The 23,796-nt window shown below is 40.9% G+C and overlaps 2 protein-coding genes across 7 annotated transcripts in view; one reads left to right on the top strand and one right to left on the bottom strand.

The window, feature by feature from the left end:
- The window catches only part of LOC130888556 (nonsense-mediated mRNA decay factor SMG5-like), a 90,064-nt gene that overhangs the window by 44,009 nt on the left and 22,259 nt on the right, over positions 1 to 23,796 (bottom strand). The window contains exon 1 of one of the 5 annotated variants that reach the window (XM_057791618.1): positions 17,551 to 17,664. The exons of 3 other annotated variants lie outside the window; for them this stretch is intronic. The gene's annotated coding sequence lies outside the window, so the exon portion shown is untranslated. Of the gene's footprint in view, positions 1 to 8,438; positions 8,576 to 17,550; positions 17,665 to 23,796 lie in introns of those variants that run through there. One more of the 5 variants, XR_009058470.1, reaches the window with a different exon arrangement.
- The window catches only part of Sybu (syntabulin), a 100,899-nt gene continuing 94,677 nt past the window's right edge, over positions 17,575 to 23,796 (top strand). For both annotated transcript variants that reach the window (XM_057791623.1, XM_057791622.1), the window contains exon 1: positions 17,575 to 17,849. The gene's annotated coding sequence lies outside the window, so the exon portion shown is untranslated. The remainder of the gene's footprint in view (positions 17,850 to 23,796) is intronic.

The following is a 23,796-nucleotide window of genomic DNA, read 5'->3' as shown; positions in this document are numbered from 1 at the left end:
TTCCATTTATGTGACCCTAAGTTCAATTCCAAGCGTGTGTGTGTGTGTAAACAATATACATATGTACTCATTTATTACCTAGATATGCTAATTTTTAAAATATGTTTTAACTTTGGTTATTCCACAGCTTGATTGGACTAAAGCTGTAGAATAAAACTAAATCTCAAATAAGCTAAATAAAGAGAAATTCTAAAACGAAGCTTTACCAGTGAGGGTTCTACTGCACCCAAGGTTCTCTGAAGCTCAGCCTGTTCTGTTGAAAGGCAGTCTGGGATTTCTGCTCATTGAGGTAATCAGCGTTTATGCTGTGCTGTAGTTTGGATGTGAAAGTCCCAGGGCTAAAGGCTCAGTGTCTGGCTTGGCAGTGTCTGGGAGGTGGCGGAAATAAGAAGTAAGGAAGTAAGCAGTTCAGGAGCCTGCATGGGACCGACCTAGGCCCTCTGCAGCTGTGTGATAATCCTATAGCTTGGTTGCTTAGTAAGGCTTCTCACAGTGAGAGCAGTTACCTCTTCCTGGCTCTCAGCTGACTTTTGGCAACCTGTTTCCCATGTGGGATTTTACCTCCAAGTAAGGGGAGGAGCTTGGTCCTGCTCCAATTTTGACTTACTAAGCTGTGGGCAAGCCAATGCTGGGTAGATGGAAAAGGGGAGGGGACTGGAGGAGAGAAGGGAGGGAAACTGGTTGGGGTGTAAAACAAAGGAAAAAAGAAAGTTAAATTAAAAAGAAAAAGGTGAGGTCTATGTGACCCTCTCTCAAGGAATACATGTGGGTGTATTTTCATGGCCTTGATTCCTTCAAATCCTCACACTTAAGCCTATATTAAAATAAATTCACTGGTCTCTCCAAAATCACTTCACAGAAAAGAGAAGTCATTGCCTAGAGGGAGAGTTTGGATCATTAGAGGCATGATCGTGACAATAATTATGGGGCCCTGCTCATTCTTTTTTCTCCTTTGCTACCCTTCCCAGCCACCGTGAAGGGAGCTTTATCCTAGGCTCCTGCGTCAGGTACCGCCTTTCCACAGACACAAGGCAATGCTTAAGATTTGAAACTGTAAGTGAAAGCAAACCGTTTTATGTTATCTCTCAGGTATTTTGCTACAGTTATGAAAAACTGACTTACAATACAACCTTTGCCTCACTAAACTGTTCCTGAGGCAAAAAATAGAAAGAGGTCTCCAAATAATCCTTAACTCTAGTTATAATATACTAGTCCTGTGGAAGTATAAACATCAGGATCCAATCTTGCCAGATGATATTTCTATGATTTCTCTGCTGTGCCAAAAATGCATGCCTATTTATAAGATTTAAGGGAAGATACTGTTTCTTAAAGTAGACTTCCACAACCTTAGCTACTAAGACAATATGCTAAACAATGCAGGATATAAGAACCTGGACACAACTTGCTTCCTAACCACACTAGCTCTGTTATTCTAGTAGAATGCCCTGACAAAAAGCTACTTAGAGGGGTGTTGTAATCTGCTAGCCTGGTCTGTCACCTGGGTACCCTGTCCCTTTAAGAAGACAAGCAGCACCCACTCCCAATCTCCTCCTTGGATCTCCTGCCTTCACTCCAGCCTGCTCACACATGCTCTCTCTCCTCTCTCTCTCTCTCTCTCTCTCTCTCTCTCTCTCTCTCTCTCTCTCTCTCTCTCTCCATCCCTCTTCCAAAGAGGTAACTACTGTCTCTCTCTCTGCCTCTCTCTCTCTCTCTCTTCTCCTCCCTCCTTCTTCCTTTTTTCCCCTTCATCCTTTCCTCCTTCCCCATAACCCACTAAATAAACTCTATATATACCCCAGGTCTCTCTGCATGACGTATCTGTCTGTCTGTCTCTCACCTGCCAAGATCTCCCACCTGCCAAGGGGACGCGCCGAGGTCTCCAGTGCCCCACTGCTGCCCCTTGTAGGACGGGCCTCAGGTCCCCTGCCCTTAGAAATGATAACAAAGTGGGAAAGGTGTATTTGACTAGAATTCCTGAAGGGATATATTCTATCATGGTAGGGAAGGCAGGTGAGCAGGTAAATGAGGCTAGCCTGGTAGACAGACAGCTGCTTGATCATATTTTATCCATACCCAAGAGGAGGAAGAGAAAGAACAGGAAGTGGGACCAATCTGTCAAACCTCCTTGCTTTCTACCTCCTAAAGGTTCTGGAAGTTTTCCAAACAGCACTGGAGACAAATTATTCAAATACATGGGGGGGGGGCAATTCTCATTCAAATTATATCACAAATACAAGACTGAAGTATGCCCAAAAAAACTCACACAACACTTTTGAAAAAGACTATGAAGCTAAGGAAAACTATTCTTGATTGTGTGGGTTTTGGTTTTGATTTTGTTTTGCTTTATCTGACAATCAAACTCTAGACTTCATGAATCATTCAGTTCCGTAACTTTCTGCAGATTATCGTCATTTGTTGGAGGTAGGCTTTCCCTAGTGTCCATACCCTTAAGTCAAGAATGTTGTGAGCGGCAAAAGAGTCAGAAAGGGTTGTAGAACAAAGCCTGGCACCCAGGTACTGACCCTGTCCTCTCTCCAATTTTAGGAAGCAGGTTCATCCCATGCCATGCACGTGCTGCTTCTAGAAAAGGCCAATTTGCCCCAAATGTCTAAAATCCTTTTAACTGAATCCATTATACTAATATTTGACAATTATGAACTGAGTTCCATTTAACATGCTTGATGTCCTCACTTGGAGGCAATGATTACTAAAGAGAATGAGTTGTATAAACCTGTTTCCCAGCATGTTGGTTGATATGACACCCCGCTGGTCCTAATGCCACCATCAGGCAGAGCTTTTTATATTTAATGTTGAGCAAATTATCCTACGGGAAAGGCAGATTGAGAACTCTGGCTGTCAATCTTCTTTTCTGTGCTGCTGCATTTCCATTTCATAGAACATCCTGAAAATTCAAGCTGAAGGAGGGAGGGGTCCTTAAAAACACCACACAGCGAGAATAAGTCCAAATGGAAAGGGGGGAGTATCAATAGCTCCCTTCCCAGCCAATGGCAGGAAAGTCCCCTTTATGCCAGCATCCTCTCACCTGGTGTGACCTCCAAATCCCAAACATGGGATTTCCTGTGCCCAGGTCAAGAATCTCAAGGTTAGGAGGGTCTCGCAAACAAGGGAAGAATTATGCCTGCAATATATGAAATGCTGTATATTGCAGGATGGTGTGAAAGCAAACCTGGGAGGTACTGCGCGAGGTTGTAGCCAGTGACCCACTGTGGAAATTTCCATCCAGGTGGGGAATTTCAGCTCCGTGTGATTCTTAAATACAGGGCCTTGCAGCCTTCTGCGGCAAGACTGATATCCTGCAGCTTTCTGCCCATTTCTTCTTCATAATGAGCCACAACTTTTCCTTATACCCAATTTGAGCCTCGGGCCGACCTATTCCCATTGATTGTGAACAATAAACCCCTTCCGTGAAAATGCGGGCTTTCCTAATCTGCTTCTAAGAGGCTTGAAAGGATGCCAATAGCATAAAGTGAAAAGCTTCTCGTTTTACATGAGACTAGTATTAAACATTCCATCGGAAAGTAAATTTCTTTATGTCTTACTTAATTTTTTTTAATTGAGGCATATCTCATATAGACCGGCATTAAACTCACTCCATATCTGAGGATGACCTCGAACTTCTGACTCACTTGTCCTCTCCTCCTGAGCTCTGGACCACAGGCTGTACCACCAAGCTCAGTGGAGTTGGAGTCAAGCCCAGGGCTTTTTGGCATTAGGTTCTCAACTGAGTTATATCCTTAGCTCAGAAGGAATTTATTATAATTATGAATATGTAGCAAACCTATGAAGACAAGTTTTTATTTATCCCCATTTAGTAATTTCTATTATGGTTTTGGGGCATGGAATAAAATGCTTTATATATACAATTTTGTGAAAAGTGAATCTTGAACTAAAGATTAAAAAAAAATCTGTTTCAATATTAAGAAAATGACTTACAAGGCACTGGGGATGAAAGAATAGGCAATACATCCAGTTTCTACCTCCAGTTCAGTTAATCAGGAGTGAAGCTCTAGCACTGGATTCTGTTATACACCAGTCCTTGCCACCAGTGGCAGGGCTACGTGGTTTAACCTGAAAACCCTGCAGGTTAAATCTGCTGACAAAGACAGCTATCATAGTGCCTCTACCTGACTGCGGGCCTGTATCAAAATGCATGATGAAGTGCTACAGAATACAGAGACAAACATACAGTATAAACTATGAACAGGAACTTCCCAAGAGCATATATAATGGGTTCTCTTTATTATTAGTCATCATAGGAATGCGTACCACAATGTCCTATTATTTTAGAAAACGCCCCACAGAATGGCCAAAATAAAACCAAATGTCTCCAATAAAGTGGAGCTGAACTCTCAGGTGCAGCTGATGGGGAAGAGTGACGGCAGTATCAGCTAACCATGTGTATTTGGACTTTGCTGCAACTTCTTTCCTAGACATCTGTGCATACAATCACCAAAAGATCAGTAAAAATTATCTGTTGTACTACCAATGACACCCTCAAATTAAAAGAACAAGACATCTTAATCTCCCTCTACAGTAGAAAGGATATGTGAATTGTGGTATGCTTATGTGAATGAGTGCTACACGGCAATGTCTGTGGGTAACTAATAGCCACGCCTTTCACATGAATTGATTTCACAGCACATATGAAGTGTAAAGACTAGACCTTTAGTGGTTCCATTTCACGAGACAGAGAAACGAATTTCTGATGCTTTAAGTCAAGTCAGTAGTTAATTTTGGAGAAAAGTTACTGGGAGGAGGCCAACAGTAAGAATTTAATTTGGGAGCTAGCTGTGCCTTTTACTCATCTTCTGAATCTTACACTTTTCTGAATGTAGTCATACTTCAAACAGAGCTAACACATATGCCAATAAGGCAACCCCTTGTGATCAGAATGGCCTTACATCATTAAAAAGCTACCCTGCCCCTGTTTCTGTGATTCACCAGCTTCTCACTCATTAACTAAAGTTAGGTATATGTCATCTATATGAGGGGCTGTGCTGGGTGTTATAAGACACAAACAACAAACTCTAAACTCTCGCCTGCAACACAGTTGTATAGTAACGCAAATTCATTCATCTGTATCTTGTGTACTAAGCATGGCAGCTTACCACATTCTCCTACTCTTACTAGGAACAAGGATCTTCGTGTTATGTTTATTTTCTTCTTAGCACATTATGCCTTACATAAAGGAAAATATAATGACATTTGTGGAGGAAAAAAAGTAATTGGCATTCTGTTGCTGCAACTGAAGGTAAAGGAAGATTGTGAAGGAAGCATGAAAAACCCCCATCCCCAGTGATTTTATTAGCCACTTCAAGAATTAGATGAATTAAATTCACAAATGGGAAAATAGACAACTCTAATCCAATGTGTGTTTTAATTTAATGATTTCGTACATTAATATCTAATAGGGTCATGTACTAGTTTAAATTTATTCCTCAAGCTCAAGAAATTTTAATTTTTAAAATAAAATATCAGTCTGAAAACATATAAGAGAATCTATAAAGTAACTGTGAAGGTTAAAATAAGTATTTCTGAAAAAGAAGGTTATACTTTCATGTGTTAAAACAGATTTTTTAAAGCATATTATTCTCCTTTGAGCTACTGTCTAAGAATGCATGTGTCCCTTTACATCAGTGGTTCTACTTTTAATACAAGTGACATTTTCAAAAGCATATGAATATATTTTATAGAGCTAATCCTTTATAACCTGCAGGATTTTTACCGATTCCCAATGCAGCAATTTTTGTTTGACATTTAGGTCTTTCTTTCTGTTTGTCCTGTGGCGGTGACCTTGCATTGATTTTACCAGGCTTGTCCTGTTCCTAACATGTATGTATCTTCTACTGTAAGTTTAATACATCCCTTGAAAGAAAGTGGCAATCAACAACCACCATTATAGGACATGATCTGCTTTAACTCAATCCTCCACATCCTGGGCTAATTCTAGGAGCAGACTGAACAGTGGTGGACTCCATCTAGGCCAGGCAGCTTGGAAATGCCAGGCTTTGGAGGAGCACTCTTAAGCTTGTGAGGGAACAACACTCTGAGCTTTACTTTAAAGGTTCACTGAACAAGTGAGAGGATGCTCCGGCCTCAGGAAAGTTTAGACATCGGACAGTACACAGTAACATGTGGGGTGTGCGCGTGTGTTTCTTGTGCTTTTCCTTTGTTTGTTTGATTCTGTTTTGTTTGTGTTTTAGAGAAAGAGTGAAAGAATTCATATTGCTGTGTGGGTTGGGAGGTGGAGAGGATGTGGGAGAATTTGGGGGAGGGAAAAACATGATCAGATTATATTGTATGAAAAAAGTTTTGAATAAAAAAGAACTTACAAGAACCTGAACCTATATGCATGCATATAACATCAGGTATGAACTAAATGTTTTGGGTCGAGAGAGCCTAGTACACAACAGATGCCCAACCAGGAGGCAGCACATATGCTGATGGTGAAATCAAAGAAGAGTAAATGAATAGGAACCATGTTGGGGAAGTCATCTTCTCCCTCCCAGACATAAGGCAGGGATGGTTCCCCGCTGTCCCCTCCTCCTGCAGGCAGCCAGCTTACAGGATCTGGAGCATCTCAATAGCAGCCTCAGCCCAAGAGTTCACTACCACAGTCTGCTGGAACAGTCTTGCAAGATCTCAGTACCAGGGCTGAGGGCCGCTGGAGCCCACATTCCTTCACTGGTTACACCTGTGCCTGGGTAGTAAGCTCAGGGCCTTACTACCACTTATCCAGTGGGAAGACACTAGATCCTAGCTACTGCTGCAATCTAACTTCACTTACCATAAAGCTCATCTAAGGAGGCCTGACTATCATGAGTCCTTTTCAGTTGATTAGAGTCTAGGAAGGAGACTTAGTGTGGTCACCGGTGACCACATGCCATTGTTTCAGCTTGCTGCCTGTGGTGGGTTGAATATGAGTGACCCTCATGGGCTCATATATTTGAATATTTAGTCATCGCAGAGTGGTATGATTTGAAAGTATTGGGAGATGAGGAGGTATGACCTTGTTGTAGGTATAACTTTGTTGGAGGATGTGCGTTACTGGAAGTGAACTTTGAGGTTTCAAAATCCCAAAGCAGGTCTAGTGTTCTCTCTCTCTCTCTCTCTCTCTCTCTCTCTCTCTCTTCAGCATGAAGCCATGTGTGCCGCCGTGCTCCCTGACATAATGATAATGGACTAAGCCTCTGTTAACAAACCCTGCATTAAATGCTTTCTTTCATAAGTGTCTCTTCACAGCAATAGAACAGTGACCAAGACACTGCCTCACAAAAATGATGGAAAATTCAGGTGATGAGAGAGTAAATAAAGAGGGAGTCAGCACCGGAGGGGCAGTTGTAAGACAAATTTTAAGAGATAGTTCATACTATTACAAGGAAAATCTACTTTATCTTATAGGCAATAATAAAACTATAAGAATCCTCAAATAGAGCAATTAGATGACCATATTAACTCTATTAGTAAAATTATAAGTTGATAGTTACAATACACTGTGTCTTTTGATTTATGAGTATTGGGATATTGGTGTTTTCTATAGCACAATATTTAAGTATAAAAACGATTTGAATTTAAATTCCTATTGTGCAAAGAACTATTAACTTTAGTTGGCAATTTAGCCTCTTTCTAATTAAGTCAAATTCATCCTCTTTATGTATATTGCTGCTTTGACTCAATGATTAATTAAGTGAGAAACTAGATGTAGAGAACTTATCATTTGATACATAGCAATGACTGATAGCAATTTTGAATGAGAGGCTCATTGTCATTATAATATACAATATTTTGGGTAATCACTGGCTTAACAGTGCTCAATTGCAGAGCAGGCTTTACCTCAAGATGCACCAAAAATAACAATTGGAAATACATATGCCAAAAGCCTATCTCTAGATTCTAATTCAGCATCTCTGTAACAAGGCCCAAGTGTCTGCATTTACTTAGGTTCCACCATGTTTAAGAGGCACAGTCACAACTAAGAAGATGTCATGAAACACTGCCTTTAGAGTCACTGGAGTATGTTTCACTTAAAAAGCTTAGCACCTGAGCTGGAGTTTGTCACTTCAGCTTCCACCATCATGAGAGAAGAGAAATAGTGTCCTTGTTCAAATGAAACAACATGGCAAGATGTGGCTCACGGCCGGAGGTGATAATACACAGGGCAAATTTCGACCGTGGGAGCCAGGGAAAGCAACTGAAAGTAACCATGATACACAGTCCACAATTCCATCATTCAAACGGGTCAAAAAGGTCATGATATTGCCAACAGTCAGAAACCAAGACAAGAAGAAAAAATATATTTATATATCCATGGCTACATGGACTTTCAGAGCAAACAGCTGATGGGAGGGAGGGGAGGCAGAGAAGAACTGGAGGGTCCCAGAGCTGGAAGGCAAGGCAGATGAATCAAAAGGTGAGGCAGGGCAGCAGGAACCAGGTGAGCTGCAAGGAAGGTGAGCAGAAGAACAGGCAGGAAGAACCAGCAAAAGGGATTCCAAGGCCATCTTCACGGGCTGCTTCTCACAGACTTCCTGCTCTAGCAGGAGCCAGTCTAGGCCTGTAGGTGGAAGCAAGAAAAGCATGAAAATGGAGAAGAGGAAGGCGAAGCAAGCAGGAGCAGCAGCAGGTCTCCGGTGAAAAGGCGGATACCCACCAGGACACAAAGCCACCAGGAAACCGTAGTTATTGCTCAAACAGAAACTTACAAGCAGGAAATTATGACACATGCCTAAAGTATGTCAACATAATGCATATTTTTAGAAGACACTGGAAACAGTACTTTCATTACAGATTCATCTACTCATCTCGACGAAACGTGAATAATTGAATTCCTTTGATTGCCGAGCCTCACGGCCAAGTTCCTAAAGACCATATTACATAATATGGTCTTACAACAAGGATAAGATACATCTTAGTACAATGTAGGAAGTCTTAAGATATAGTTAATACTAGGTTACCAGGGACAATTCTCACTGAAAGTGAAGCGTTAGCACGGTAGCTAGATAGCATGCTCAAGGACAGGATGGTGGGGTCGGAGTAGAATTCTTATAGAGAAGTAATTCAGCAGGACTGTTTTAAATGTTTCATGGTGCAAAAGACTATGGACAAAGGAACACAAATGGCAGGCTTTGTTAAAATGTGGGTTATTAAGGAAAAGGAAGGGACGTGAAGTCGGATGGAAAGGTGGCAGGAAGGAGGAGTAAGCAGGAGGGGAAGAGGGACAGTGACCAAATCACAGTGTATACAATATATTAAATAGTCAAGGAATAAATAAAATTCTACAATGGGAAATAAAATTTTAAAAAGATATGGATGCTAAGGAGTACAAATAAATTCAAACATACTCATATCATGCAAGTTAGAGTGACAATTCTAGCTAAAAATAAGCTGGTTTAAGCACTTAAGAGCATATGACATAAACAAATTTCTGAGTAGAACCCCAGAAACACTGGCAATAAGCCCAAGACTGAGAAATGAAATTCCATGAAAGTATAAAGCTTAGGCACAGCAAAAAGAAGCTATCAACAGAATAAACGGTCTATAGGATGAGAGGGAAATTTGTCAGCTACACTTCAGACAGGAGGTTAATATTTAGGCATTCTGAAAAGGTGCCAAAATAAAACACCAAACAAGCAAAACATCGAAACAATAAAGGGGCCAACTGTCATAGCAGAAAGTTTTCAAAAGAAAAGTACAAATAGCCCATGTGCACTGTCAAAGGTGTCCAATGACTCCAACGTCAAACGATGCAAATTAAAACTATTTTAAGAAAACCACCTCATCCAGTCAGAATGGCCACCATCAAGAAAACAAATGACAAATGGCAACAACAGAGATAGGGATATGGGAAACGAGGGACCCTCATTCATTGTGAGTAGCTGTAAACTACGCAACTCAAAGTCAATGACAAGACATTTTTTTTCAGAAGGGAGAATTTATTTAGGACATGAAATACTTGAGTGAGACTCTGTGACATAAGTCTGGGCAACCATTCCAAAAAATTCCAGATATTTCCATCATTAGGAATTATATTAAGATCTCAGTTATAATGTTGCTTATTATATCATTTCATATATGTGTATCTCTTAAGTAAATGTGTAATTAAATCTAGTGTACACATACTTACACATTTGTCATTATCAAAGGTGGCAAGTAGGTTCTACTAGAATGTTGATCCTATTGGTCATAGTAACTGCCCAGGGAACTCTGTCAAGGAAGCATGTAAGACCACCTTTGAGCTTAGGAGGACTAGAAATAATTATATTCCCGCTTCTCTGGCAGCTGTCTGCTTTGGAGAGGAGGGATGGAGTTCACTCATTTGCTCTCCTACTCTTAGACGCTTCATAAACTGAAAAACTTGCTAAGTATACCCTTGCCATCTAAAGGGGTGGTGATTGGCTTCCACGAGAACTGAAAAATACCCTTGCACATGAAAAATTAGCTTTCTCCAAGGGAGTCTCACTGGAGGAAAAAAACACTCTTAAGGTAAGTCCTATGCTCAGCAGTAGATGGCCAAAACAAAATGAAATCAATACCATCTTTGAAGGTCCATTGTCTCATAACATTTTCAAGGTATTTCCCCCCATACACACATTATAGGTCCTTTATGTATATATTGTGGCTTCTGTTTTTGTGTCTTCAAGGGATTCCTGTATGTGTCCTTCTTGCTATCTGTGTTTCTTGTGGTTTTTCTGTTTTGATCAATTCTGAAGTGTTTGTTTGTTTTATCTTACTGTATTCTATTTTATTATTGTTCCTTAGATGTCTGTTTGTTTTCCAAGGAGAGACATAGAGGGTACAGATCCAGATAGGAGGGGAGGCGGGAAGGAACTGGGAAGGGTCAGAAGAGGGGAAACTCTAACCAAAATATATTGTAGGAAAAAAATCTGTTTTTAATAATAGAAAAGACCGAGGCAGGTGAAAAAGTTCTTGATACAAATGCACTTGATAGAAAGGATAAGAACTGCAACTTAGATTCACAAGTGCTTTGGTGATTCACATAGCCTCCTGGGCTTCCTCTCACTGACCTCCATAACGCCCTTAGAGTCTCAACTACTCAATCACCATGTATGATTTTTGGCAGAGATTAACATTGCGCTACCTTCAGAGATGGAAGGTACCTTCCGAGGAGTTTCAGGTAGCTCTCTGCTGTGAGACAACGTGTTATCACATTTTAAAACACATTGACGAACTAAATGTTCATTACATACCTACTGTATTCAAGAGATAATAACAGAGCATATAAGGATTGACTAAATGTTGCTACAATAACATAATGCAAGGCAAAGACTTGCTGCATTAAGGTGTGAAATAGTCACTGTGACACGGACATAACCATTACTTTCTGTGCCAGACACTGTGCAAGGTAGTAGAGGCACAATACAAATAATACATAGCATGCCCATGGTAAGAACTCCTAAACATTCTTTTCTGAAGTCCCTTAATCCTTAGTCTCTCTAGCAATGGAGAATCCAGCTTAGTCACAGGAGCAGTGTGTTGAATTTCTAAATATACACATCTTGAAGTCATGTCACTAGATGAGCCTTGTTTATCACAGTTTACTTTCTGGAAGTCACAGCTGTCCTCTCCAGGGCTTCATCCAGCTGCTGCATCCACACTGTTCTCTACATCTATGCTTCTAAATTAGTCACACTGCAGCAAGAGCCCTGGAGCTCTACCATCATGCAAGACCTTCTTAACAACTCATAACTATGGCTAACCTGTGAAACAGTGTCCCGACCCCAACGTAAAATGCCGCACCCCCATAGCGGGCACAGCCCTTATCTCTCCATAATGTAGAAGCGTGCTACTGGGCTGGCTTCTTGATCAAGAGTTATCTTCAGTGCGGTGCCAGCTTGCCATGTCTGACATAAAATTATTGAAGACACTGGTTCCCATTGGATAAGAGTCTCTTCCTCCTTTACATAAAACTACTGCACTAACTGCATCTAAATTTTTGCCCCAAATTGCATAGTATGTTCAAACATGATAACAACAGGAAGCTGTTACAATTACAGATTAGAAGCAACTCTCAATAATGGAATTTCATATTCAAACACAGTTCTCAAGAATTGATGTCCAGCCTTACTGAGTCTCCTTTGATCTCCAGACTCCTATTCAAAAATCCCATTATGGTGCTTGATTGTTATTTAAGTTACCATATAAGTAAAGAAAAACTAAACATTTCTCCCATTCCCATCTAAACCATCGCCACAATCCTGCCCCATCTAAGAAAGCTGTACAGCTAATCAATTGTTCAGGCAAAAAGTCTGACATTCTTGACTCTCTTGCCATAGACTTCTTACGGCAAATGACCTGTAAATCCTGTCAGTCTGACATCTAACTAGTCTGAAATATTTTCACTTCTTGTCACCTTTTAGCCTCTGAACTCATTGCTGCATCTCCACTTCTAAGACCTTTAAGACAGTGGCTAACATGACTGCTTGCTCTCTTTGTTAGGTCATCAGGTTTGAGAAGGCAGGCATGGTAACCATTTTGTGCTTCGCTGTGTTTCTAGCAGCAAGCTGCCATACAGGAGCCGCTCCATAAACTTTCTACTTCTTTCCATGGAACCTCCATTATACATACATAATTAAAATACATAGACTTTCCTCCAAACCCTTCCAAATAGCTCTCCCCACACTCCTTTAAAATCCATGGCCTCTTTTTGTTATTGGTGGCACCACCTTTTTATTATAGAATTTCAACAGTATTCTTAAGTGTGCTAGTAAGATTGCAGACAATTTAGGAATATTTGTTTCTTCACATATAAAATAAGGCAAACTAGAGTTCGAGGCCAGCTTGGTCTACAGAATGAGTTCCAGAACAGCTGGGACTACATAGAGTTATGCTGTTGCTAAAAGACTAAATAAATAGATAAATAAATAAATAGGCAAATTAAGCAATCTATAAATTCCCTATCCATGCAAATCTTTACAACTCTGTGTGTGTGTGTTTGTGTGTGTGTGTGTGTGTGTGTGTGTGTGCAAAGCTAACTGGAATTATAGAATATTCCTTTTCTACTCAATCCACTCTATGATTTCCACTTGGGTTCCTTTTGTTTTTATATCTGATAATTCACATGTAGCACCACTTCACAGAGCACTTTTATTTCTGTCACTTCCTTTGACATTCACCTGAAAGTCCTTGGACATTGTGCTATTTCTACCTCACAGATGACATTATAGGCTGAGAGAGGTTATGAGATTTCTTCAAATTTGCCATCTATCGCATTTCATTTAACCAATCTATTATGAATAAAGCATAATAGTCAGTATTATGAATTTTTATAATCATGGTGTGCATAAGGAATCCTAACACTTTGTTCCAGTCTTCATAAGGGTTTGTAGAGGACTCTAATGCAATGTACCTTTAAGAGAGTTTTTAACAGTTTGTTTGAGGGTTGCAATGGCTGCTCTTTAGGTCAATTTGAATGGGTTAGAATCATCGAGGCAACGGACCTCCGGACCAGTCTGTGAGGGAGTTTCCAGAGACATGTAACTAAGAAGGGAGACTTGCCCTGCATATACAGTACCTTTCCATGGGCTGGAATGAAGGTGGAATAAAAACGAAAGGAATCTAAGAGCAAATACTCATCTCTCTGCCGGCTGCTGCAGACAATGTGACAGCCACTCCACAGACCTACCAATGTGTGTTCTCTGTTGCACAGGTTCCCTCTTAGAATGTGAACCAAAATACATCCTCTCTTCTGTAAGCTTCCCCCCCACACTTAGGTGTTTTGTCACAGCAATGAGGAAAGAAAAGACCCGTGAGACCAAAACTCGCCCCCTCTCAATACAAGAGGACCTGACTTCTCCCACTTGTGTATGACTTTGTTGTTGTTGTTGTTTGTCACGAACAACTCAGGTGTCTTGTTTTTTTGACTGAGTCCTTTTCATTTGCATTTTCATGATGGATTTTTTTTTATTTATTGAAAATTCCCACCTCTTCCCCTCCTCCCATCTCTCTCCCACTCCTCCCTACTTCCTCCCCCCTCCCTCTCCAGTCCTAAGAGAAGTCAGGGTTCCCTGCCCTGTGGGAAATCCAAGGTCCTCCCCCCTCCATCCAGGTCTAAGAAGGTGTGCATCCAAACAGACTAGGCTCCCAAAAAGTAGTAGAATCAAAACCCAGTGCCATTATCATTGGCTTCTCAGTCAGCCCCCATTTTCAGCCACATTCAGAGAGTCCAGTTTGATGACTTTTTATGAATGACTGCCTCCAGAAAGCTGCTGCAATGAGTAGGCATTAGGACAATGTCAAGGGTTTGACTGCCAGTTAGTATGCCAGTACGGGCAGGGGAAATGCCATGTAGTTCCACCCCTAGATGAAAAGCTACAGGTGTTCAATGGCTGCTGAGAAGAAAATCAATTTTGTCTACAGATGACCTCCTACACAGGGTATACAATCTCAAATGGTCATCCCTGGACACATATACATATAAGCAACAATAATTGACTAAGTAGGGTATATATCCATGTGTGTATACATACACATATATGTTATGCATACATGTGTACATATATGTGTGCATAAAGAAGAGATTGTGAATTTGGAAGGAAGAAGGAAGACAGGAACAACATAGCTACTGTACTAATATGTGAAACTCTCAAAAATTAAAGTTAAAGAAAAATAATAAAGATTTAGCTTCAATTGAGGCTACATGTATATGTTATATCCACAATTTAAAACGTTCCTTTTATATCCATGCAGTATGTTGTCAAGGAATGATGACCAAAACTGTAGGGAAGCCCTCCACCTTGGCTTCACAGTATAATCAACACTGTGCCCACTCTGATGAAAAGCATTTCTACCAAGATTTCTATAGTGATATTTTGTTTGTGAGCTAACAAATAAAGCTTGCCTAAAGATCAGAGTGCAGAGCTAAGGCACACACCTTTCATCCCAGCACTCAGGAGACAGAAGCAGACAGATGTCTGTGAATTCAAGGTCACCCTGGGCTACACGAGATTGAATCTGTCTAAAATAGAAACAGAGCTCACACAAAGGTGAACCCAGCACTTGTGATCACAGGCCTTTAATACCAGTACTAGGGAGTTGGAGACAGGAGTGATATGGCTGGACAGAGAAAGGAATATAAGATGGGAGGAGATAGGAGCTCAAAGGAGTCTGAGGTTTTGTAGAGAGAGTATTCAGTCTGAGGATTCATAGGGACAGGATTGCCCCTTTGGTCTGAGAATTCAGTAGAGGTAAGAACTAGTGGTTGGTTGCTCTGCTTCTCTGACCTTTCAGCTTTCACCCCCTAAAATCTGACTCCAGGTTTTTATTATTGAGACCAATTAGAATTCATGCTACAGATTTACCTTCTCTTTCTGTTTCTAGTCTGCTTAACCCTCATCTGGATGGTCTGATCTGGAGCTGCCCATCAATCAGCACATGTAATCCTTCCCCCTTCTTCGCATGATAGCTTTAGTCCCAACCCTCACACCCAAACTACCATGCGTTATGTTTTTAACATTTCAATCTTCTGTATGAAAATTTGGTGATGTTTCCTTCAAGCAGATGGAATCTATATTGCAGGGATAGGGCTGTTTCACTTTAAAACTAATCGCCCAAATTTCTATTGTATTTTTTTTCTTCTAGTTCCACAATATCTTTAAAGGATTCAAAGGCAGGTCAAGGGGCACAGTATCTGTTGGCTGGGCTGTTGGCAGAGGAAACCAAATTCCTACGGCACAGTCCTGAAAGAACCTAAGTCAAACTGATGAGGGAAATGCAGGACAACCAGCAATTTTAACCCAAAGCCATGAGGTATGGGGGGGGGGGACTTACATCCATCCATTAAAAGACAATAGAAGATTAAATTCAAAGGTGGGATCCTGAACAGAAGTTGAGGGGGTGGGCAAAGTGCATACTAATATCTATTAATGTCAAGATTTAAAAGGAAAGAGAGAGGTGGAGGGAGGGAGCTAGAGATGTCAGGGAAGGAGAAAGGGATTTATAAAACTATCTGTCGGTAGAAGTTTAGAGACTAGGGTGCTACCCAGAGGAAAGAGGATGAGACAAGACAGGAACAACCTTTCCTACAGAATGCTTCCTGAAGGAATACAAATGCAGAGTAAAAGTAAGCAAAAAAAAAAAAAAAACCACCAGCAAGAAACTCTCCCGCCCCTAAGGCATGGAGAACTCTTTAGCCAGCTGTGGTGGATGCCCTTTACCCTCAGTTGATTAGACGAGGAGCCAACTGTGGGGGCCAGCCATGATAAGCTAAGTCTGGACAGGTCACCCAAAGGAAGTTCTTTACTTCCAACCATTATCACCTGCCAGAGTAGAGCTCGGCCCTCAATAAATATAAGAGGCCTGAGTCTCAGTTTCCCCTGAGCAGTACCTGGTAGCAGGAAAGAACCACAAACTGAGATTACCCAGCCCCTACCCAAGAACAGACCATTCAAAGGAAATGCCTGGCATTCCGAGCGCTATAGATAGAAACACCTGCCAGTGTACACTCACCAGGATACCCCTAGACAAACGTCAGACAATCAGGGATTCTGAACCTCAGAGACCCCTCACCCCCACCTTTACTACTATAAAAAAAAGAATTCTAACTGAGCTCTGGGCTCTCTCTCTGGTTATTCCAATACGTTGGACATGCGGAGGGACCAAGTTTGCAAACTTGCATAAAATAAAGGCTCTTTCCTATTACATACGGGACTTGGTTTCCTTGTTGGCTTGCGGGGTTGCGTGGATTTGGGCATAACACCAACAGCTAGTGCTGAAGAGTTCTAAGAGCTTGTAAGTTCATGGCAGACTACTTGGAACTGTAATATTTCTGGTGAGAGTAAACATCTTCCTATTGGTCTCTTCAGAATCTCACCTTTCGAGAACGGCAGGTAGAGAAGTTGTTGCTTAGTTTTGCATTTGGACTGGTAAGTTAAAATAAAATTTCTCTCCAGTCTCTGGAATCTTTTCAGTCTTTCCTAAAAAGAGCACAAATTCTATCTCTGTTTCATTAGCTATTAAACCAGTTAATTTGTTATTATTGTTTTTGTCCGTGCTATTATCTCCTAAGAACCAGAAAGTAAATGACCGTGTATGTCCCCAGGTCAGAAATCTGAGCACTTAGACAAACACCTTGCATGGAGGAAGTAGGCAAGGTCATTAATGAACTTGGAAAGGGTCTGCAGCTGCACAAGTGTTCTCAGTTGGCTCCTTAGGTGATTCCAAGCAGCCTTTGCTCGAATTCTTCCAAGGACAGGCTATCCTAAAGGCCACCTTAGGTTCCTGCTGCTGTTTCCAAGGTTTTACAGAGGACTTCTGCCCCAGCCACCCCGGGGCTTCAGTGTAGCCCTGCAAAACAGACACTTATCTCCCGCCCTAGATGGGGCTCCCCCCACTGGCGGGAACTAGAGGCACTGCAGTGCGACACCCCACCGGGAGCTGAATCTCAAGCCTGAGCTTGTGATCTACACAGGCCCTGGTGACAGCGGCCAGACCTTCTTCGGCTTGAGAGCCCCAGAGAAGAACCCCGGTCGCAATCGGTCCTCTGGTAGCCAGCGTCTTTGCGTCCCCACCTACCCGTGCCGAGTCTCTGGTCTCCGGCGTGTGTCCCCACGTGTTCTGAAGCCCCAGGTGCCGCCGCGCTGGCTCCAGAAGCCAAGAGGCCGCGGGGACCGGAGCGCACGGGCTGCCGCCGCACCACGTGTGCTAACCGGGCTGGCGCGGGCGGAGCGGGCCAGGTCCGGCTCCTCCAGCCCAAGCGCAAACCAGCTGTCACGCGCCGTGTCGCAGGCCGGCGGCCCAGCCCGGTCCCAGCCTCCAGGGTGCGTGGGGACACCTTCTGGACAGCGCAATGGACACGGTCTGCAAAGGAACCGGTAAGATGCATGCTTTGGTGTCAGTGCCTGTGGGCACCGGAGGGCAACCAATGTCTTGAGTTCAACGAGGACGGCTGATCCCAGAACCACCCCTTTCGTTGAAAGAGGTACCTGGGGTGCACTGGACAAACTCGAGGAGGTCATAGGAAATTGGACACAGGGATGCTTTCCACAGAGGGACACTAAGGCAAAAGCAGTCCTGCCTGAATTGTTATTCAAACAGTCCGCCTGGAATCTGCAACAGTCAGGTTGGCTGGCTAGACCAGCAAGTTGGCCATCAGTTTTGGAAGTCCCTTGCCTGATGTTTCTCAGAAGCCAGGCTTGGAAATGGCGCCCTTTGAAAGGGAAGGTTTCCGTAAAAAGGTATCTCTAAGAATTCTCTGGGGGATGGATCGCTCCCAAGTCCCCAGCCTTCATGTTGGAGCTTCCTGGATGATTTTTCATAAAGATATACCGAGGTGAAGAAGATGAATCTAGATTTCATTGCTATGTTGTTGAAAATGGTAGCACAAGCCAAAATGGGTGGTGTCAACAGCTGTCGGTCTGAAATGGGATGGGTTGTAGAATGTGTGAGGAAACCTCTAAATCTTCAATTGAAGAAGCCACTTGGGGATACTTCTCTCCTGGTGTTTTTATCTTCCCTAGTGAGGTGAAGATAGATGAAGGACTTGTCTACTGATTGCCAGGGTCCTCTGCAGGGTCTCACTTTGTGACTACAGAGCATGGGCGACTCTACTGGTGAAAGCCCTTTTCTAGAAAAGAGCCACATTTGAACCCCCTGCAGTTCATAATCTTCCATCTGAGATCCTGCTGCAGCCCTACCAGACCGATAGTTTAATCAAAGGTAGTAGGGGAACGGATGGTGGGTGTCTTTTTTTACCCCAAAGGGAACCCTTAGGGCAAAAGGACTTAAACAGGCTTTCTCTGTCAAACTTTCTCCGCGTGGCATTTGTCACTTTGAAAGCAGCAATATTGCTATAATGCAAATGTTGGTTACTTTATTTGACAATGGCTCTATTTAAATAAAAGATCATGTAAAGCAGAGCGGTCAATCGGCTTTAATTTGTATTTCATTAGCTTGACGTGGCCTTTGTAGTTAAAATCTTTAAGGTAATGTCTTCCTAAAACTAAGCAATCAGATATATTAAGTGAGGCCACTCTGAAAATATTGGGCCCCGATTTCATATTTCTATCTATTTATTTGAGTGTGCGCACATCCGAGTGTACTTAGGTGCTGTGGATAAGTCAAATTTGGATTTTAAGGTGTAGCCTTTTAAGAAGTTTCTACTTTGAAGATTGGCCACCAATGGAAGAAGCCCCATAATATTCAAAGGCAATCCTAAAGAAGTCAGGAAGCTAAATCAGTGGTAGTCCTGGAGACTAAGTTCTATGCAATGCTAGACAAGTCTCTATATGTGCTTTCTGCATAGAGAATACTGGACTCCAATACAGGACTCCAAAACTGTCCGTTTTACTGGTGTCCTTAATAATTTCCACCATCGCCAACTAGGAGCTATTTTATTTACTTAATATTATTTAAACACACTATGTTTTTCCTTAGACTTTATCTGTGGAATGAAACCCACAAAATACCAAGTTTTGTATGTTATCATTTTCTACAGCATATATAACTTTTAAAGAGTTATCTGGGAATCACCCAAAATCATCTGTGAACCCTCAGTTGTACACTTGGCACATGGGGAGGCAATGCAAGGTGTGAGCATGCTCTAGGGAGCGAGGAGGGAAGCCTATTCCACAGAACAGCAGAGAACGTATTAGAGTCAAGTATCCTTATTTCGAAATTAACTCAGAACTCACATAATCACAGTATATCTCCTGGCACCCCACCGCAAATTCTCAGTAATATTATCATGTCGCACTTTCCCGATGCCTCTCCCTCTGAAGTACATATGCCTTCCCACATGCCCCAAGCTGACAGACAGCCTAGGGGCCAGATTCAACCCACAAATGTATTTACTTCGTTTTAAAAATCAGGAAGATGTTTACTTTAAAAAAAAAAGGTTGAAATTAAAATTTTTAAAAATTAAAGAGAATTTGCTTTTAGAAATCCAAATTTCTAGTTTCAGATGGGCTGACGGGCTTTTCCCAGCGAGGGCTCAGGCTTTTCTACAGAGGTTTCCACTTCTAGTCTACGGCTGGTACACTGACCACTGAACTCATGTATCGACTGTCTTGAGCTTCGTGACTTATGCCCTAAACCACCTTCCAGATCTAATCCCACACTATCTATAGATAAATAAATAAAAGTAAAGTGAGCTAGGTATCAACAAAGGCATTACTTTGAACAAAAGCCAATCTCTAAGCACCAATTTTTCCTTACTAACTGCTCAGAAAACACTTCATGTCAGTTAAATTTTTAAATATTTAAAATATTTAAACATGATATATAAATGCTTAAATATTTAAATAAAAATTAAAATGAATTTAAATTTTATTCAATTTAATATTAAATTTAACAATTTAAAGATTTAGCTAAGATGAAATAAAATATATAAAAATATTTACATATTATTTAAAAATTAAAAATGTAAATCTTAACAGTTCTAAATTAGATGCTTTCTTTTGACATTTGAGCTTTTGGACATGCAGTGGGGATCTTTTCTCATCTCCAGGGTTCTTTAGAGATGTTCACAGTGCTGCCATGATGCTGTTGATTCTGTTCTGCTGACAAAAGATGCCACACAAAAGCCTGGCCATGATCACCCAGTTGTCAGGTGTGCTAAGTGCTATTATCCACCCTAAGCCACTTACAAGCCTGGTTCTGCAGATTTCACCTTGGCAATTATTTTTGTTTCCTTCAAGTACAAAATGAATGTGGTTTTTCTTTCTTTATATTTTTGCAAGTCACAGTTAAATAAGTTTCTAATCTTTTTAATCTCTGAAATGAAGTCTTCCTGTATCACATGTGTCTGAAATCAAAACTTTGGATTTTTCAGTTATTAGTTGTATTAGCAGTAATGATGTTTATTATCATATTTTGCTTGAATATTTAACTAGCTAAACCTCATCATTGACTGCAATAAATGGTAGTAAAATAGAAGAATGAGATGGATTCGGCCCTCTAAGTTGAACTGGAAGTGGAATAGAGAAAGAAAAGACAATAAGAAGCTATCTGTTTCTCAAAAAAAAAATCTGAATGTATAAAATAGGAATTTAATCTCAAAAGAGAACAATTTTTCTTATTCCCCACAGAAAATGATGAACCTTTGACGACCCAACCTAAGAGAGTTTCCTTAGTTAAAACCATAAAAATGCACTAACTATGCACTTCTTTCCCTGGGGGACAGTGACTTATCTTGTACTATGAACAGAGAATGGGGTAGAGCATAATATTAACCAACCTTCTCCTTACTTTCTTGGTTTAACTTGTGCCCAGGGAAACTCAAACTGTAATTTCATCAATTTTACACCATTAATACACATTAAACTAACTTTAAAAGCTATGGAGTAATAGTCTGAGTGAGTAGGTGCTATTAAACCTAATGACACCTTTGACGCATTTATTAAAATGATGTGTGCCTTTGAAAGGGCCATTGTGTTTCCTTAAGATAGAGGGGAGTAAACTTTACACTATCTAGGTGAACATCCCTCCATACTCATTTGTCTCTTAGGTATGAAAAAGAAAGGTGGATACAATCAGATTATATCTTTTTTGTAATTGTATCTTTTATTTTTTGAGATTATAATGTAATTATATTATTTCTGCCTTCCCTCCCTCTAAACCTTCCTGTATACCCTTTCTTGTTCTCTTTCAAATTCATGGCCTTTTTGCAATAGTTTTTGGTGTGTGTGTGTGTGTGTGTGTGTACATATGTATTCCTAAATACATAAATATAAACTTCTCAGTCTGTACAATTTTACTTGTATATATGTTTCAGGACTGATCATTTACTACTGGATAATTAATTATTGTCTCTTCCCTGGAGAAGGCTTTCACCCCCTTTCAACATTCCTTACTTACTTATAGTTCCTTGTGTAAGGTTAAAGATTAGCATGTTTGTTGCTGTGGTCCTTGCTCAGCTCATGCTTATGTTGATGAGACTTTATGTGTGTAGGTTTTACCATTCTTAGGAGATACAATCTCACAACAAACTCCCTGATTCTCTGGCTTTTACAATCTTTCCACCCTCTCTTCTGCAATGATTCCTGAAATTCTGTCATCTGGGCTGACAATGCTCCCTCCAAAACCAAAGACCACATAGTAAAAACCTCAGCACCAGGCATGATAAGCTCTCTTTTGATTTGTTGATCAGGATTGTTCAAGAAACTCCCCAAACACTAAAGACTGTTGCTATTGCCCTTGGTATCCCTCTGGGGTAGGAAAAGAAAAGTTTCTGTTGTTGAAGACACCATGTACTTGAGATACAGGAAGCAGAGATCTCTGAGCTAGAATTGACCTATAAGTCTCCTACCTGAGGACTAGCTTCCATGGTACCAGAAAGCATCAAGTAAGCTTCCAAAAATAGGGAAGCAGCCAACTGTTCTTTCTAGCTGCTTATAAGGCTTATGCACCACAACCACCACCCCCATGGCATGATGAACTGAAGGAAGGGTACAGTAGTGACATACACTGCCTGGAAGTAACCGACAGCTCTCTGATTGGACTTAGACCTCACGCAACAAGAAGTAAGTCATGCCTCGTACTGGAAAGCCTAGCCAACTACCGAGGTTAATGAAGTCCTGGATCTTGGAGAAATATCCCCAACCACCAATCTACTAAGCCAGTATAATCCTCCACTACATCCTAAATATGTGTCCTTATACCCAGAGATAAGTCTAGTCCTCACCCCACATCAAGGAAACTTCTCTTTGCAAAAATTGGAGACTATTAGAGAAAACCATAATCAATCAAAAAGTAGAATTGTGGAATCTAGTCTGAACTGATACATCTTCAAAACAGCTCTTATACCTAAGGCTATTTATTTTCTTATTACTGAAAATACTTTTATCTTATGATACATTCTGATCATGATTTCCTTTCTCCTATTTCCAGACCATCCCTACCTCCTCAACCACACAAATCTTTTGTGATTGGGGGGGGGGTGTTTCTTTTTGTGTCTGTGATTCTTATGCTTTTTCTTTGTTATTGTTTGCTTTTCATTCTGGCTTGTTTGTTTTCATTTGTGTGTTGGTTTTCTTGAGTTTATTCCTTAACCCTAACCTAAGCGAATGTGTTTAGGAGCTCCTGCAGGGTCTTGGGAGTTCTGTCCATGGTGCTGAATTGGTCTCTTTCTCTGAGACCCAACCTTCCACTACATGAAGAGGGAAGACTGGTATTTCTCGAAGCTAACAACTTTAAAAACATGAATATAAGGCTGAATGGTGGTGGTACACACCTTTAATCCCAGAACTCGGGAGGCAGGGGCAGGCTGAAATCCGAATTTGAGATCAGCCTGGTATACAGAGTGAGTTCCAGGACAGCCAGGGTTACACAGAGAAACCCTATTTCAAAACACAAAACAAAATAAACAGACAAAAAAAAAAAAAAAGAAAAGAAAAAACCGTAAATATAAATTGAGAAATTCATGTATTATACAACTATGTAATTATTATAGAAGAAAGTGTAAAAACATTATTAGATGGTGTATTTGAGGAATTTGGGAGGGAAATAGCAAGTGTTCTAACTTGGTTTTTCATCTTTTAACTCTTATAATTCCTTCCTTTACAAAACTGTAATATGGCAATAATATTGTTAGTCACTAACTTCTGTTCATTTACCAGAAACTTTTCAGTTTATATTTTGAGAGGAGAATACTTTGAGTTTTCTTCATGCAATTTCAAGCAAGGCAAAGTCATGCACATTCTAATAATGAACCATAATTTGCATTCCCTTTTCCATACCCACAGGACACTAATGATCAGTTTTCAGATTAATTCACTGAGACATATAGTTCTGAAGATAAGAAGCCATAAAAGTTTATAGTTG

This window comes from Chionomys nivalis, chromosome 17, assembly GCF_950005125.1.
Source record: "Chionomys nivalis chromosome 17, mChiNiv1.1, whole genome shotgun sequence".
Classification (NCBI taxonomy): Eukaryota; Metazoa; Chordata; class Mammalia; order Rodentia; family Cricetidae; genus Chionomys; species Chionomys nivalis.
This window is presented reverse-complemented; position numbering and strand designations above follow the sequence as displayed.